Source organism: Equus quagga, chromosome 6, assembly GCF_021613505.1.
Source record: "Equus quagga isolate Etosha38 chromosome 6, UCLA_HA_Equagga_1.0, whole genome shotgun sequence".
Lineage (NCBI taxonomy): Eukaryota > Metazoa > Chordata > Mammalia > Perissodactyla > Equidae > Equus > Equus quagga.
The window spans coordinates 12,964,737-12,983,760 of record NC_060272.1 but is presented as its reverse complement, the minus strand read 5'-3'; the positions used below and the strand labels follow the sequence as shown (position 1 = coordinate 12,983,760).

Below are 19,024 nucleotides of genomic sequence, written 5' to 3'. Positions count from 1 at the left end.
AATTGAAATCCCACCGAACTGGCCTGCCACTGCTCCTCAAACCCTCTCCAGCTCCCCCCTCCAGTCTTTTACTTGCTGAGCCACATTAATATCTTCCCGTCTAAATCAAACCCATCCTTAAAATCCCAGCTCAGATCCTGACTCTGTCCCAAAGCCGTCTCTGATTCTTTGCATCTTAGTGCACTGGTCACATTCTGTCCTACATTCCGGTTATTTTCTCTCCTACTAAATTCCTGAAGGGGAGGTGACACATTTTAACTGGTTCCCCATAATGTACCATGGCACGTGTGGAGAAAACGAGTCATTCATCTGGTCCTGGGAATTCTCAATTAGCCAATTTCTTTTCCCCATTTTGATGGCAAAGAAATAAATGACAGTAAAACAGCTTCCAAGTAGATAGTTTAAACTCCCTCCTCCAGCCTAGGTGGGAGCTACCCAGGGATCATTAGCACACTGTTGACACACACGTACCGTGCACTTACTGTAGACAGAGACTGCAAAGAGGATGCCACCCTGAGAAGCGAACACTCGGCTGCCTGCACTCGGTCTGGACGACGGCGGGCGCTCAGTGTTCGTTCACTCAGTGCCTGCCGAAGCTGTGAGGACCCAGACAAGAGCTGCACTCTCAAGTTCAAAGTCTAGCAAGGAAGCTGGGACAGGCACTCAGACAACTCTAAGGTGGAAAATGGTGTGAAAACGAAGTTGTAAACCAGATATACTGATCGTCATGGGCAATCAGTACAAATTCCTATGTTGAAGCCCTAAAGCCTAGCACCTCGGAATGTGACAGCATTTGGAAGCAGGATCTTTGAAGAGGTAATTAAGGTAAATGAGGCCTTTAGGATGAGCTGTAATCCAGTCAACTGGTGTCCTTATCAGAGGAGAAAATTTGGACAGAGAGACATCAGGGATGCACAGCACAGAGGACAGACCGTGTGAGGTCCCTGTGAGAAGGTGGCCATCTGCAGGCCAACGAGAGAGGCCTCTGGAGAAGCCAACCCTGCCGACACCTTGCTCTTGACTTCCAGCTTCCAGAACGGTGAGAAAATAAACTGTTGTTTCAGCCCCAGTCCGTGGTACTTTGTTACTGCAGCCCTAGCAAACTACTGTGCTACAACGAACACAATAACACGATCTATGATACAGGGTATGTGGACGGACCCGGAAACCTCCTGAGTGAAAGAAGCCAGACACAAAAGGTCACACATTGTTTGATTCCACTGTTATGAAACACCCAGAACAGGTAAACCCACAGACATGGAAAGCAGCGTGGTGGTTACCAGGGGATGGGGGAGTGAGGAACGGGCAGCGGCTGCTTAATATACAGGGTTTTCTTTGGGGATGATGCAAATGTTCTGGAATTAGATGGAGGGGGTGATTGTGCAACACTGTGAAGGTGCTAAATATCACTGAATTCTTCACTTTAAAATGCTTAATTTTATGTTATGTGAATCTCACCCCAATTTAAAAAACTCAAATTAAAAAAGATACAGATATACTATTAGAATACAACGTGTTGAGTGACCAACTGAAGGGGCTTGTGCAGACCGTCATGAAAAACAGGAAAGGCAGGGATGAATTCTGCTTGCGTGCAATTTGGACTGTGAACTGACCCCAAAGTGGGGGTAAAGGTCATCTTGAAGAGAAGAGGGAGGAGAATGGGAGGGGTGGCATGCCAGGCGGGAGCTGGGACATCCAGCAGGAAGGCACAGGGAACCAGGGTGGACGGGTGAGCCCCAGCCCTGGTGCCTGTGGGCTAGTGGGAGCCCAGCGCACAGTCTGCAGGGGTGAGGACAGACGGAGGGGAGCCTGGGCCGGCAGGGTGGAGTGCAGCTGTTCTGAGCTGCAGAGTGGGCTGGATCCTGCAGCTGGGGCCTCAACCCGGCTGCTCCAGAAACACAGGTCAAGTTGCAACATTTGTACTCCTGAGCCCCTCCCCTGGGAGATTAATTTAGTAAGTCTGGAGCCAGGGGACAGGAACCTGTAGTTATAATAAAATTGTAAAAAGCTCTCCAGATGATTCTGGCAATTAACCTTTTGGGAAACCACTGATTTAGGGAAGGGTCTTTCAGGGTCCCCCCCCCCCCCACCAGCTTTGTTGAGGTCTAATTGACAAGTAAAAATTGTATATATTTAAGGTATACAATGTGATGATTTGATCTATGTATACATTGTGGAATGACTACCACAATCAAGCTAATTAACACATCCATCACCTTGCATTCACCATTTTGTGTGTGTGATGAGAACATGTGATCTATTCTCTTAGGAACTTCCGAGTATAAAATACAGTATTATTACCTATAGTCACCATGCTGGACATTAGATCCCCAGAACTTAGTTATCTTATAACTGGAATTTCGTACCCTCTGACCAATATCTGCCCATTCCCCCCTCCCCCCAGGCCCTAGAAACCACCATTCTACCTCAGCTTCCATAAGTTTGACTTTTTTAGATTGCATGTATAATCGATATCATACAGTATTTGTCTGTGTTTAACTTATTTCACTTAGCATAATATCCCCCAGGTTCATTCATGTTGCAAATGTCAGGATTTCCTTTTTTACGGCTGAATAATATTCCACATATATAAAAATATGTATATTTCTATATAAATGGATTATATAGACATACCATATATATATACACACACATTACAGATATACACACGCATACCTTATATATATACATGCATTATACACACACATTTTCTTTATCTGTTCATCTGCCAACAGGTACTTAGCTTATTTCTGTATCCTGCCTATTGTAAATAAGGTCTTTCAGTTTTATATTGATGATACTGAAGAATTACTAACTTTTAGATCAAAGGGGCTTCATTATGCTTTGTATACTGTAAAAACAAGGAAAGTATACTAATTGATTTTCTAGGAAATATTTTTAAGCTTATCTATATGGAAAGTTCAATTAACCAGAAAAGCGAATTTTCCAAATATTAAAGATTTAACATGCATATAGTCAGAAGCTTCTGAAGATGAGGCCCCCTGAGGCCGGGTGCACACGTATAACCTGGGAGGCATTTGAAGCGCCTGGTGCCCTCCGCCTCCCTCCTCCAGCACTGGCGGCTCCCGGGCAGTCTTTTACACTGATACAAGGCCTCTCTCTGCCTCTTCCCCACTCAATTACATCTTGGATGCGCATCTCCCATGTGCTCTCACCACCTCTCAGCTTGCCCACACCCACAGGTGTGTGCAGGACCACACCCCTCCCCATTCCTGGGGCTCTGGTGGGCAGCCTCTCACACGGCCGATGATCCTGCCCCCTGGCATTTGAGTCCTTGTGTGATTCCCACCCCTTGTGCAAAGGTAGTGACTCGCTTCAAATGAACAGAACGGAGGAAGTGATGGGATGTTACTTCCAAGGTTGTTATAAAAAGACTAGCTTCCACTTGGGGGGCTCTCTGGTGCTCTCTCTCTCTCAGATCCCTCGCTCTCCAGGAAGCCAGCTGCCATGTTGTGAGCCTCTCTAAAGAGACACCCACGTGGAGAAGAACTGAGGTCAGACAGCACTCAGGCCTCCTGGTTGTTGAGTGACTGAGCTCAGACCCGCGCCCCCCCCCCCCCCCCCCCCCACCCCGGCCTTCAGCATGGAGACACCCAGAGCCCTGGCCAACACCCTGACTGCAGCCTTGTCAGAGCCCTGAGCCAGAGCCACTCAGCTAAGCAGCTCTGAGTCTCACCCACCGAAACCATGAGATAATGTTTGCTGTTTGCAGCCGCTAACGTTGGAGGTGATTTGCTACACAGGTACAGATAACAAATTCAAAAGGGTCAAGTCTAGGTTTCTTCATGCAGCCCACACAGGCCCATCACTGTCCGGCCCCATCTCTCCCACCACATCTGGGCCAAGCCTCATACCACTCTGTCGGGGTGCAAACTGTCCCCACTCTTTGCCTTTAGCCCCTTCCGCTTCATTCCTCAACGAGCTGCCTGGCAAAATCCTCCTCATCCTTCAAGGTTTCCAGGTCATTTCAAACCTCATCTCCTCTGTGTCATCCTCCCTAGTAGGCAGAATTGATCCCGCCACCGTGTCCTTGGAACATAGCTGCCCTTGCCTCACAGCTGCTGAGATCTCTGTCTCCTCCTTTGCTGAGAGGACCCAGGCACCAGCAACCAGAGCTCCTCAACTCTCAGCCCTGGGACCCGGCATGTGGTGGGCGCTTGGTAGATGTTTGCTGAGAGACTAACTATCGGTGAGTTGCCAACCTGATGCCCCTCCCCACAGTATGTTCATGTCTATTTCCTAACAGGACATCTCTTAAATAACCCCACTACAATCCTTAACATCAGGACACTAACATAGTATTTTACTACTTTCTCTCAGACCCCTTCCAAGTTTTTTCACTTGTCCCAATAACGTCCTTTATAGCAAAACGACCCAGTGCAGAACGCCTATTGAACTTGGTTGCCATGTCCTTTAGTCTCCTTCAATCTGGAACAATTCCTCAGTCTTACTTTGACTCTCATGATTTTTTAAAGATTTCAGGCCCTTTATATTGCTCAAAGACCCTCAAATTGATATTTTCTGATGTTGCCTTGTGATTAGATTCAGGTCATCCATCTTTAGCAGGAATCTTTAGGAAGTGATGCTGTGTTCTTCTCACTGCCTCCAGTCAGATGGCACATGATTTCAATTTGTCCCCTTATTGACGATGTTCACTCTGATCACTTGATGGAGATGGTGCCTGCCAGGCTGCTTCACGGTGAAGTTCTTCCGCTCTTCATACAAGTTGGTAAGTATTTCATAGGAGGTACTTTGAAACTACGTAAATATCTCATTCACCATCAAACTTGCCACTTGTCCATTTAGCTACTTGTATCTGTACAGACTTAGGGTTACCTATTTTATTCAGTGAGTTATAATCCAGTGCTATCATTTACTTATTTTGATGCTCAAATTGTCCTCAATTTGGACAGATGGACTAATTGCAGCAGGCTTCTCTGTCCCCTAGACCCGTTCACATCATTCCTTGAACCTTTCCTTGCTGTCTGGCACAAGATGTTCTAGGCTCATCTTGGACTTTTTCCCCATCCCAGGCCTAGAACTAGCCATTTCTCCAAGGAGCCCTGATTTCCACCTGTTAGTGGAAAATGGTATTTAGAAGCCAAGATCTGGGTGTGAGGTGTGCTCACTGTTCTTGGGGTGTTAGCTGCCTGCAGGCTTCCTCACGGAATATATACATGTATATCTATATATACATACACAGATATACATAAATACACACACACATTTACATCTCTGTTTACTGAAAACGATGAGTTCACACCAATACACCTAAGTGAATCCACACCACAGGGTTCATCCTAGTTTTCTACATCTCTCTCTTTGTACCTCCCTTCTCCAACAGTGGCAAACCTGGCTCACATTATCATTTGTACAGTTACTTATTTGATCAATCCTTCATATGTAACTAATTTCCAATCTCAGCCACCAGCATCTCCCCTGCACGTAAGTCCCCCTCTCCCTGCTCAGGCTCTGACACCCCACATCAGGATGACCCTCTGAAAGATGGCCGACTCACCCAGTCAGGCTGGGACTCCTCATACCAGGTTCAAGGGGCAGAAATAGGGACTTCATCTATTTATGGAAGGAGCTGCAAAGTGACACCGCACAGGCATATGCATAAGAGGGTAGAAGAATTTGTGGCCATTTGTACAATCCTGCACACCAGGTTCCTGTATGGCCTCCATTCTTAAGGTGCCCTTAGGAGAGAAGAAGGCTGGCAGAACACTGGCCATTATGTCTGCATGCAAAGGAACAGGGATGATGAAGGGTGGAGTGAGGAACAGGAGCCCTACTTCCAGCTGACGCAGGTTCCTTCCTTTGCAAAACTTCCCAGGGACCCCACACATTTCTGCTTCCTCTTCTTTACCATAACTTAAGGCACATGGTCACTCTGAATAAAACTGGGGATCCAGTAACTAAGGGAGGAGAAAATGGATATTTGGTGGCCACCACAATTTCCGCTACTCCCACTTTTTATATTTGCTGGGCAACAGCCTGCTTCTGGGGGTTGCCAAAGACCCCAAATGAATCCTTGGAAGCATTCTTGACCCTCACCCATCTCTAGGTTTACGAAGTCCCAAGGTAAGTCATCCTAAGTGCAGAGGAACTCTAACAGAAGCTTACATGGCTTCTCAGATGATATATCACTACTTCTCTGTTAATCTAAAAACCCTGTATGTGAGAAAATGTTGCAATGGCCCTTTCCAAAAGCCGGCTGAGTCTCCAAGCAAACCACCACCTGTGAGGACAGTTTATCACCTGTGTGAAAACACTATGCAGGGAGCAGATCAAAGCTCCAATCCCAGTCACCACTGCACTCAAGAGAGGCGACAGCAAAGAGCAGTGAAAATGGCCCCAGTTCTCTGGCAAGCCAAAGGAGAGGGAGAATAATAACACAGTGGAAGATGAGCTCAGAAACGGGGGGCGTGGAACAGGAGAACCGCACTTTGGGAAGTCCTAGGGAGAGTTATTTTGCAAAATCACCCAGGAGGCAAGCCTTGATATGTTTCAGATGAATTCATCTGAAGTGATGCTGGTTTCTCTGCAAGGAAAACCCAAAGGCTGTTATTTAATGGAAAGACATTACAGAAGCTTTTCTATTTATAAATTATTATAGCACTGTAATTTCTTGGTATTGTTCCAATATCCTTCAGCTCATAGATGTATAGTGTTATTCCTGGAAGCAGGAGAAAGCATAGTGTAGACTGAAGAACATATAATTTCAAATCAGACATGTTCCACTTCATAATCAGGTAAAACCCTCCACCTTTTAGCGGTGTGACCTTTTTCAAGGTGTTCATCTCTCTGAACCTCAGTTACATCACCTAAAAAATGGAGATAATAATGCCCACCTCAAGCACTGATGTATGAAAATTATATGAAATAATGTATATAAAAATTCTGGTACATAGTGATTTTATTATTAGTCCCCTTCTGAGAGAAGGGTAAATCACAGAATTATTATCAGAACTAAACAATAGAATGTATTGCAGATATATAAGTGCCTGGCATACAGCTTGTGTCCACTTAGTGTTAGTTCCTTTTTAACTTACTCATCCATACAAAAAGCCATATCCTAGTTATCTAGCAGGTTGACTGGTGTTCTTTATAATGAAGTTTAACCTTTTAGGCACAGAAAAAAATCCTATAAATTCTTTCTGCCTTAGTAAACACTGTATACTAAAAATGAGGTAGCACGCCATGTTCACTTCAGCATTATTCACGACAGCTAAAAGGTGGAAACAACCCACATGTCCATCAACAGATGAATGGATAAACAAAATGTGGTATCTACATACAATATTCAGCCTTAAAAAGGAAAGAAATCCTGTCACATGCTACAACATGGATGAGCCTTAAAGACATTAGGCTAAGTGAAATAAGCCAGTCACAAAAAGACAAATACTGTATGATTCCACTTATATGAGGTACCTAGACTAGGTACCTAGTCAAATTCATACAGAGAGAGGGTAGAATGGTGGTTGCCAGGGGCTGGGGGAGGAGAAATGGGGAGTTGTTGTATAACGGGTACAGAGTTTCAGCTTTGCAGGATGAAACACTTCTGGAGATCTGCTCTACAACAATATGAATATACAAACACTACTGAACTGTATGCTTAAAAATGGTTAAGATGCTAAGTTTTATATTCTGGGTGTTTTTTCACCATGATTAAAAATAAGAAAGTTATCTTTTAAATGATGTAACTTATAAGCTTTCATAATAATGCAGGGTCATCATACTCATTAATTATGGCCGGTGCTACAGCTACATCTATGCAGTTTGCTGCCCAGAGCCGAATCCATATCAAGTTTCAGGAGTTACTCTAGCGCCTGCTTTCTTGAGTAAATATATGGGATTTTTTAGGATTCAGCTGCTAAAGGAAAAAGTGGAACTTGACATTTTTTGCTATATAGTATTTGCTATTACCATCGGAGAATTATAAGATGTTAAAGCTGGAAGAAACTTTAGAAACTACATTTTAAAGTTGAAGAAAGTAAAATCTAGACTTTAATCAAACAGAATCATTTGCCTAAGATCATACAGATAGTAATTATAAGCGCTGGAACATGAAATCTCCTGGCTCCCTCTACAATCCTCTTGTAAACAGACTTAGCTCTCCAGAATCCTGCACCTCTGAACTACTCTGTTGAATACGCTGCCACCAGGGGGCAGCAGATGTATTAGTCTGGAATTCTAAAACACCAGACTTCAGGCCCCAATACATTTCTATTATCTCTTCCTTCAATCCCCCAAAATATATATGCACATTTATAAGACTTTATTAATATCAACAAGCATAAAGTTTAAAGGCCATCCATAACTTTTTTTTCTGATGAGTACGATTGACCCTGAGCTAACATCTGTGCCAATCTTCCTCTATTTTGTGTATGGGACACTGCCACAGCATGGCTTGATGAGCAGTGTGTAGGTCTGTGCCTGGGATCCAAACCTGCGAACCCCAGGCCACTGAAGCAGAGCATGCAAACTTAACCACTATGCCACAGGGCCAGCTCCCATAATAACTTTTTAAACAAAACAAAGACTCGGAGCCAATGGAGGTAACATCCTTACTAATCCTTCACTATTTTTTATTCATTCCAATCCTAATTGACATAAGGGTCAATTAATATGTTAGTTTTAAAACAAAAATGACTTAACCACAGAAACCCACCCCATTTCTTTACATTTTGAACCAAATTTTCCTAGTACTTGGCCTCTGAGGCGTCAGATCACAACAACCTCAAGCCCATCTGGCAATTTGTCCTCAACCTTCCTTTCTTTGTCAGGCTTGGTTTTTCTTTCTAACGCCCGTAAGTTCAAAGGAAGGTCTGTCAACAAGTCTAACCCTCCAACAACTTTTCAGAAGCAAAAATGGAGAGATTCTAGACACAAAGGAAAGCCTGTATGGACACCATTCTTCCAATGGTAATACCAGAAACCAAACGGTTAATACCAGAAATGGAAAGCCCAAACCATAGCAGCTAATGGGTGAGACTTGAATTTAAAGACAGGCCCTCCCTCAACAATGACCTCGTGCACCCTGAGACTTTCACAGTTTCACCTAATGTGAGGGACCACACTAGCGGTGTCAATCCAGGAGTCAATGCCACATTTCAAGCAGTAGTGACCAGTGACCAAGGTCCCTAAATCATCCAAAGAGAAATGCATGATCTTTATTTCATGAACAGAAATTTCAAATGGTTTTCTTCCTTGAGCTCAATGTGCTTTAATAAGGAAAAAGGTATTCAAATGCAAGCTTTTACTTCTGCCTCAGACACATGGGAGCAGTTCCATTTTTAAACTACAACAGTATTCACTATAGTTAAAAGGCATTCAAATAAATTACTCTCGGCTTACATCCATTTGCTCCCATGCAATTAACTATTCACCGATCAATCTAATCTTGTATAAAACTGATGCCAAAAGCAACTATGGCACTATTGGTTACTAATGGTGAAACAGGAATGAGACATGCACAAGATGCACATAATGAAGGGATCACTGCAAAATGCATCATATATTCAGATACTATTCTGTAATCCTTTGCCAAATATGATGTGTCAATTGGTGAGATTTAAGAAAGATTCCTATGGATATAATATTCTGGTTTTAATTATTTTCCAAAATAGAGTATTTACTGTATTTAAATGCAGAATATCACCAGAAAACCAGAAATATTTATTTTTATAACAGGTACGTAAAATAAATTTATTCAAGAATTATTATAATACTCAAAAACTCAAAAAATTGAAATCAGTTAATTAAAAATAAAACCAACATAGTTATTAGGATGGCTCAAATAAAAAACCCAACAGTATCAAGTGCTGACAAGGATACAGAGCAACTGGAACTCTCATGCATTGCTAGTGGGAATGCAAAATGGTGGGGTACAGTCACTCTGAAAAACTTCGGCAGTTTCTTAAAAGTTAAATATACACTTACCATACGACCCAGCCATCCCACTCCCAGGGATCCACCCTAGAAAGATGAAAACTTTCGATCACATGAAAAACCTATAAACAAATGTTTATAGCAGCTCTCTATTCATAATCACCAAAAACTGTAAAGAATCCAGATGTCCTTCAACAGTGAATGGATACACAAACTGTAATACGTCCATAAGCTGGAAGACCACTCCAGAATAAGAAAGGATGCACACACAGATGAATCTCAAAGACGCTGTTTGAGTGAAAGAAGCTGGTCTCGGAGGTTACATACGATATAATTTCATTTATGTGACATTCTGGAAAAGGCAAAACTTATAAAGATGGAGACCACATCAGGAGTTGTCAGGGATTGGGGTAGGGTGAGGATTTGATTACAGGGGGGCAGAAAGAGGGAGGGTTTGCTTTGTTTTGTTTTCTGGGTGATGGAATTGCTCTGTATCAGGATTGTGATGATGGTTACACGAATCAATCAATTTTAAAACTCAGAATTATACAAAAAAGGTCAATTTTACTTTATATAAATTCAAATAATAATAATGAATGAAACATGAGCGCATGCAACTCTAAAACCCTGAGTTAAAAATAGAAGGTAAAAGAAAGAAGAGCACGCTAAATTAGGCTAATACCCAGCATACATTAATCATTATTATTAAGAGAGACGGAAGAGATGTATAAACCAAGTACAATGAATGGGCTTTGTTTTGATTTGAATAAACCATCTGCACAGACTTTCTTAGACAACTGGGGAAATCTGAATACAGTATTAGACGGTATTAACGATTTTTTGTTTATTGTCAGGTAGGACTGTAGTTTGGTTAAAAAAATACACTTTTAAACAAAATTCATACTAAAATATTTAGGGGTAAATGACATGATTTCTGGTATTTGCTTACAGATTCTCCAGAAGCAAAGCAAACAAACAAAAGCTCAAAAAACAAAGGGAGGCGGCCCATTGGAGCAAGTCCGGCACAGCCAGGATGCTGTCTGATCTCCAACGCTGTGCGGGCACCCAAGGGTGACTGTACTCCGCCTTGGAGTATGGCTGGGAATGCTCAAAAGAAAACGCTGAGAGAGAAAAAAAAGTGACTTGCTCTTTGCAAACACTCCCAAGAACGGCACCGAACTGTACTTTATTCACTGATCAGATGTAGTAATTCCCTCTCCTGGTTTTCATTAGGCTTTTAAAATCCGCATCTAACTTTACGGAAAACCAAATCAGGCAGTTGTGATTCTGTTCAACAATAACGGCTTAAAGAATGCTTTCCAAATATCATTTAATGCTCACAAATTAGTAAAACCATCATGGGATATAGAAATATTAGTAATTTTCATTAACTTATCTGCTGCATACTCCTAAGTGCAGATGACAACAGCAGGAAGAGGTAATTAACTCTGAAAAAGTGTAAAAACAGAGGTAGTAAACTGAACAAACGGAGAGTACAGCATATGAGAAGTTCTCTCTAATTTACTCTGGGATAACTCAGAGTTTCAGAGTTCCAGTAAGGCTCCCAACTCACTGGAAAGGATTTCTTTCCTACTGGCTCCCTAATATGCGGAAGGCACTACGGGGGAATCAAAATGAGGAGGGCATGGTTCTCATTTACCCAGAGTTAAGAGATGAGAAAATACTCAATATTTTAGTACGAATTTTGTTTAAAATAGTCCAGCAAGCAGTGTTTAAGGCTAGTGTGCAAAAACAATTACACAAGTAAAAACAAGAGCAGCAGCAAGTGCCCCATCAGGGTGCAGGGGCAGGAGGACCTGTGGGGAGGATGAGGGCACAGGAGTGACTCAGAGAAAGCTTCTAACAGCCCCTCAGTGGAGCTGGGAAGAATGGGTGACATTTCCCAGGTGGAGCCAACATCTCAGAGTGGGTGACATTCTGCAGGTGGAGCCAACAGTCTCCTGTCACTCAGAAGCCTCTCCCACCTGTACTCTCCCACCAATACTGAGAAAGGAGGGGCCCCAACAGCCCGGAGCAGACTCACCCCTCAGTGTGGAAGAGCAGTGGAAACAGGCGCTGAGAATCACCAGCCACTGGGAGTAATGTGTCTGCTGCCCCCAAAAGTCTGGAGAGCAGCCCTGATGCTGCCGCAGCTACTGAGCTACAAAGTGAGGTGACTGAAGCAGCCCACCAACCTCCCTGCAAAGGTGCCCATGTCCTGACCCCCAGACCCTGGGAACACGTTACCTTCCATGGCACCAGGGACTTCACAATATGATTAAAGTTAGGGCCCTGAGATGCAGAAATTATCCTGGATTATCCAAATGGGCCCAATCCAACCACAGGAGTCCTTAAAAAGTGGAGAACCTTCCTGACTCAGAGCAGAGAATGAGCTGTGACGACAGAAAGAGGGTCAAAGGGATGCAACGCTGCCATCTTTCAAGGGGGAGGGAGGAGACCTCTAGAAGCGGGAAAAGGTGAGAAAACAGATTCTCCTCCAGAGCCCCCAGGAGGGGACACAGCCTGCCCTGATTTCAGCCCAGTGACCCGTTGGACCTCCGACCTAAAGAACCATTAAGAAAATACATTGTGTTGTTCTAAGCCATGAAGTTGGCACGTTGTCTCAGCAGCACTAGGATATGAATACACAATCAGCCTCGCTCCACCTAGTCAGTAGGCCTTTGCCTGCACCCTTTCTCTGCTGCCCTCTGCCCTCTCGCACCACACCTTTCTCTGCTGCCCTCTGCCCTCTCTCGCTGTACCAACAAAGGGCACTTTCACTCACTTAAAAGATGTCACCTTCCCTGTCCCAAATCTCCAAACCCTATTTAACCAGCCCAGGCGAGGTCATGACCCCATCCATCCGCTCAGCACCTCCACCTCTGCACGTGGTCCCTGCTTGACTGCGACCCTTCTCTTCTTTACGATTTACACTTATTGAGCATTGACTAAACGCTAATTACCATGCTAAGGATTTTTCATGGGTTTTCTCATTCAATCCTCCTAACAACCCTACCAGGTAGACACAATTATTATCCCCCATTTTTTTAATTAAAAAGTTCAAAATCACCCAGCTAGTAAGTGGCAGAGCCAGGACTGGAAGCCAGGGAGTCTGACACAGGAGTTGGTGCCCTTAACTGTGACGTTAATATCTGTCTCCTACGTGAGAAATATAAGTTCCAAGATTTTGTGCGTCTATTAAGACAATACCCTCAGTTCAGCACAGAGTAGCTTAATTAATAGTTGCTGAATATGAATGAATGGGACAAAGACCCCCGCCAACTCTTTTGTTGTTGTTTAAAGAAAACTTTTTTTATTATGAGAAGTCAAATATACACAAAAATAGAGTAATGATATAATAAACTCCCTAATACCTACCTCCCAACTTCAACATTTAATGTAGGGAAGAAGTCTCTTCTTCAAATGAGAAAAATACAAAGAAAAAGTAAAAGGGTATTTTCAACTATCAGGCAAAGCCTATTTTAGGAAAACTGAGCTTCCTGGGTGAAGATTTCTGAGTCTTTTAAAGTCATAAATCTATATATTAAAAAATTCAAACCACATCTTAAGTATACTTGCCAAAAATGGTGAATCTGATTCCAATTAAGCCTTTAAATCTAACTTCCAGTTTACAGGAAACATAGAGTAGAGGGGCAAGCTAAATCATACTACGCAAAAAGCCAAATAAATCCAGGACGAGAGGCATCTATAGGCAACCAAGTGACATCAATAAATCACTGGCATTAAAGAAGCCCACGGGACTGCTCTAGATCACAGCCAACTGTGGCCTCAGGTAAGTCCAGCCTGCCGGTGGAGTTTAAAACAAAAACCTTTGAAAACAACATTTTAATGGTACACAGCCACGCTCATTCATCTACCTGTCGTCTATGGCTATCTTTGCAGCACAAGGCAGTTGAGCTGCTGCAACAGTGACCACATGGCCTACAAATCCTAAAAGAGCTAGTAGAGGACCTTTTCAGAAAGATTTTGCCAAATCCCTGTCGTAGATTAAAACAGACAACAGATACTCAGCAAAATGTGCCTTGTTTGAATTCTGATTCACACAAACCAATAGTAAAAGTAAGTCCATTTCTGAGGCAGTCAAGGAAATTTGACTGTGGACTGGGTTTTAGAAAACACCAAGTAATTACTGTCGATTTGATTAGGGAGTGACAATGGTATTATGATTATATAGGAAATGCTCCCTTTTTGGAGGTGCATAATGCACTCTTTAGGGGTAAAATATGTTGTCTGGAATTTAAACGGCTTCAACAACAAAAAAGATGAAGGAGATATGGCCAAAAAAGAAACCGTTTTAACAAACTGTTAAATCTATTTGATGGATATACGCAAGTTCATTATACTATTCCCTCTGCTTTTATGTTTGCTTTAATTTAAAAAATATCAGATCTTGAGCAAAAATTAGAGTCCATCACCAGACAGCCCTTCTTTCCAGGCGCACCTCCTGCCCACCCCTCCTGCCGACCACTCCTTACACCCAGTCCAGCCTCAGTATATCAGAACTCCCCTATCTCCAAACATAGTTACAATTTAAGCTTAACTTTGCTCACGGTGTCCGCCACCAGGAACGCCCCATTCCATTCCTCTGCCTAGAAAAATTCTACTCTCCACTCAAGGTCCAGCCCAAATGGGACCCTCCCCAAGTCCTCCAGCGAGAATTCACCTCTCTGTGCTCCAACAGCACACTACCCCGTCGGCATTTATTTCACCCTTCTTAACATGTTAGCTATTTACTGTGTCTGTTACCTCATACTGCCATACAAACCCTGAGACGTGTAGTAACTGGGTCTTCTCTGTAAATCCGTTGGAGGGGTATAGTGACACCTTACACAGAGTAAGCTCTGCCTACACGGCTCTCTGGTCCGACCTAAACAAGGCTATCTTGCTCTGAGCCATTTCACTGACGAGAAGGACCTTCAATCAAGGAAGGAATTACTGTTAAGCAAGATGCCAGACGTGTTTAACCGATGCTCTCTTAATAAAATCTCTAATACTTAAGGTTCACCCCTGGATAGAGAATGTTCTAGAGAAGACTGCTAAGATTGCTTGATTTTGTCATTTTATTGTCACCTTTCCTTGGGACCTGTCCCTTTTCAAACACTGCTGCCCTCATCTCCATGCCAGCCTGCAGGGATGCCCTACCCCCTTGTAAAGGCCCTGGCTAACTGTGGGCACAAAGCCTTCCAATGACTCCACTTGGAAGAGCTGACACGGGTTGGAACTTTCAAGAACTCTTACTAAAGAAAATTAAGAGAAAAACGAACAGATAATTTAAAAACTTAAACAGGGGCCAGCCTGGTGGTGCATTGGTTAAGTTCACACGTTCTGCTTCGGTGGCCCACAGTTCCCTGGTTCAGATCCCGTGTGCAGACCTACACACCGCATATCAAGCCATGCTGTGGCAGGTGTCCCACATATAAAGCGGAGGAAGATGGGCACGGATGTTAGCTCAGGGCCAGTCTCCCTGAGCAAAAAGAGGAGTGGCGGCAGATGTTAGCTCAGGGCTAAACTTCCTCAAAAAAAAAAAAAAAAAACCCTTAAACAGGACCCGTTTCTACCCCTGTTCTGTTCTACTTCCTGCAGCCCACTATCTAAGGCCAACATGAATAGCCACCCTCTCTAGGACCACTGTTAATAGTTAGGACCCTCATTAGCAAGGTCAACTACTCCAAAATATTTCCAAACGAAAACCTCCCAACTAGAAATTAATTTAACCTTGCAAACCCACCTTTTGAAATACAAATGATTGCTAGCAGGGTCGTCTGCTTATTCAGAAACTTCTGGTTTCTCATAGGAGTCCTTTCAGGAAAACAAGGCATTTGGGGAACATGAGGGCAATCTGCAGGAACTTTCCATATTAGCATTTCAATAAATTGAATGAAACCAGGGAGAAGAGTCTTCAGTTATAGGAAAAAGTACATAAGGACGTGTGAGTCTAAGACTACACTTTATATAGGTCGATCCAACTGGTTTAGAGATACATGATTTCTCCCTAGGACATTTGGCAAAATGAATAACCTGCCTTAAAAAATGGCTACAAGTGTGGTGCATTTTCTCATCAGTTCAATATTAATAAAGTAAGCCTGGTGCCAAGGTGTGTTCAAAAACTGCGCATATTTAGGGGTTCGTGTGCACCTGGGGTGTTACCTTTTGGCCAACATAGAGCAACAGCGATAACCATATTTCTTAAGGCAGTAACAGAAATTTTCCCCAAAATTCAGATGTTCACCACAGCTCCAAAGAAACCTAAGCTTATAAACTGACAGATGCCAGAAGAAGTTTTTAGATTTCTTTTGCAGCGTTTGGGCTCCTCACAGACAGGAACCTCTAAAATCTAAAACAGAATTTTGCAAAGTGTTGGCCTCATTGAACGGAGAGAGCCTCTTAAAGCCACCTTCCCAAAGGTCGTACTTTCTCCTCCCGAGGAACGAGCGGCGTCTACACTGAGGGGGTCCCTAACTCGCTCTGCCCTCCCCCCGGGCCAGCAGGGGCGGCGCCTCACGCTCTTCTGGGGCCGCGTTTACCGGCCAGTGTCGCCTCCCTCCCAACTGGTCCCGCAGGCCGCCCGCGTCCCCTTCGCTGCCCGGGCTCTGTGCCCTCCCTCCCCCCTCTGCCCTCCGCCCTCCCTTACTGTCCCCTCTCCCGGCCCGCGGGCCCCGGATTTGGCCCCCGCGCAACGCGCCGCAGGGAGCGACGCCCCGAGTCCCCGGCGTCCCCAGGGCTCCGCGCGGAGGGGGCGGGGACAGCCCCCGGGCCCCGCTCAGCCCGCGCCCAGCGCCTCACCTGCCGCTGCCGCGTCGCCGTCGGGGAGGGCGGCCGGGGCAGCCGGACGGAAACGGCGGGCCCAGGCGGGCGCAGTCGCCCCGGGAGGCCGCCCCCGGCGGCGCCCCCTGGAGGCGGGACGCGGGACCCGCCTGCCCCGCGCCGGCCAGCGCTGGCCCGCTCACCTGGGCTCGCGCCGGGCGCCACGCCAGCGCTCACACCTGGGGCGCCCCCAGCGGACACGCAGGCGAGAGCACGTCCCGCCTGGGCGCGCATGGCGGGCCCTAACTCCATGTTGGACCCAGACTCACCTGGGGATGCACGGCGTTGGACACGTACACCCACCCGCACACACAGGAGCCCATACCTCGGGATGCGTCCCATAGGACGGATGCACACATCACCAAGGCCTCACTCTCCAGCATCCACGCTCAGCGCTGATACCATACTGGATATAGATAATCATATCGTCTGCCACACAGTTCCCAATTCTCCATTTTTAAATAAAACTGTGGTTGTAGGAGATAGTGACAGAAATGACTTACCGACTGTCACCCGACTCCTAGGACTAAATTTGAGTCCCAGAAATTAGAGGAGTGAAGACCATAAGCTGAAGGAGAATTTTTCTCTAAAGACTGGTCATACTGGGTTTACACAATGCGACTTTGGGGACCCACGTGACAGAAATGGCACAGAGTTGGAGAGAGGGCCACTTCTGTCCCCTCCTCCTCAGAGACACAAATATTTAAGTAGTTACTGGACTAGCAATAATCTCCCTTAATCATATTCTGCCCCTTCCACTTTCTCATGAATGTGGACTGATTGAAATCTTATTACAATCTGGTTTTTATCTAAACATTTCCAATAATGGTAATGTAGTTGTCTTATGAATAGATGTACAACTCCACAAGAAATCTAAAAGATCAGATTCATGTCATAATTTTCATAGAGTTCTTTCTTGTCTTGGGAAGTTCATCATTAAATTGAAATATGTAAAAAAATCTTGATGAGTGTATATTTTTAATGTTAATATTTTTATGAAGTCTAAGAGTCATCTTAATTTTTTTCAAAAGGAAGAATAGTTCCATTTTCTTTTCTTTTTTGAAGGAGAAAGATCATGTCAGCAAAGGAAAGTGAAGCAAATACATGAATAAATAATTCCTCTAGTAAAGGAAAATTAAAGATGGTGACAGGGTGTGTTAAATTGCATTTACTGCCAGATAAGAGTGGGAAAGCCTGACCCAACATAGGTTAGGTTCTGTGGGATGAAGTCTTCAGTTTAACTGTCAAGAAATAACTCATAAGCAAATAGTTTAAAGCAGTAGTTTTCAAAATGTGGTCCCAGTCCAGCAGCATCAGCAGCACGTGGGAATTTAGAAATGCGGAATCTTAGGCCACACTGCAGGCCTTCTGGATCAGCCACTCTGGGGGCGGGGCCTGGCAATGTGCATTTTTACAAGTGCTTCTGATGCAGGTTCAAGTTTGAGAACCATGGTTCATTGAAGATTTGCTTCAATGCTCCTCAAACTAATGTGCACGTGAATCAACTGAAGATCTTGTTTAAAAATGCAGCTTCTGGTTCCGCAAGTCTGGAGTGGGATCTAGATTCTGCAAGATTGACTTGTGTATGGCCACCCACAATGGGGAGGTCTCTGTGAACACAGCTGCCCAGCAAAGGCAGGGGTGGAGACTACCTTCAGAGAGGCAGAAGTCACACAGTTTCTCAAGGAAACTGATCCGTCAGTTTGGATAAGTCTTTGGCTTGTCAGCTCAGGATTGGTGGGTTACGCGGGAGCCCTTTGCAAGCTGATTGTTCTGGTGGGTTTAGGAGCTGGGTTCACTCAGAGGCTGTCAGGTTGCGTCCAAATGGTACAGGTGAGATCCTCCCCGAAAAGGGTTCAGCCCACCATCAGCTGTTTCCCTGCTCATTCTGGTCCATTGCTCTGCCACCTACAATCTCCTGCACCCTCCAGGCTCAGGGTCAAACAGCCAGCAAATCCTGTGCCTGCGTTCAAAACTCAGCAAACAGTTCCTTTATCAACTCAAAGGATTTAAACTAGCACCTTGCCGTTAACTGGAATTATCCATTTGGCCATTTTTGTTATCTAAATCTGAGCATGTAATTGCCAAGCTCTGTTTTCCAGACTTTGTTGTAATAAGGCAAACGCCTAATTTGTATTTGACTAAATACACTGCTACTCAGTATTATGCAAAAGATGCCAGCAGCATCTCCTTGTTACCCTGCCCCCATGCCTCCAGCGTTGCAAGTACCACACGATAGATGGGAAAATAGCTTCTGCATCTCTTGAAACTATAGTTATAATGT

The 19,024-nt window shown here is 44.4% G+C and overlaps 1 protein-coding gene across 10 annotated transcripts in view; it reads right to left on the bottom strand.

Moving 5' to 3' along the window:
* The window catches only part of GGACT (gamma-glutamylamine cyclotransferase), a 48,507-nt gene extending 31,637 nt beyond the window's left edge, over positions 1–16,870 (bottom strand). The window contains exon 1 of one of the 10 annotated variants that reach the window (XM_046664158.1): positions 16,720–16,870. The gene's annotated coding sequence lies outside the window, so the exon portion shown is untranslated. Of the gene's footprint in view, positions 1–471; positions 592–16,719 lie in introns of those variants that run through there. The other 9 variants (XM_046664154.1, XM_046664152.1, XM_046664156.1 and 6 more) reach the window with 9 other exon arrangements.
* Positions 16,871–19,024: the final 2,154 nt, after the last annotated feature.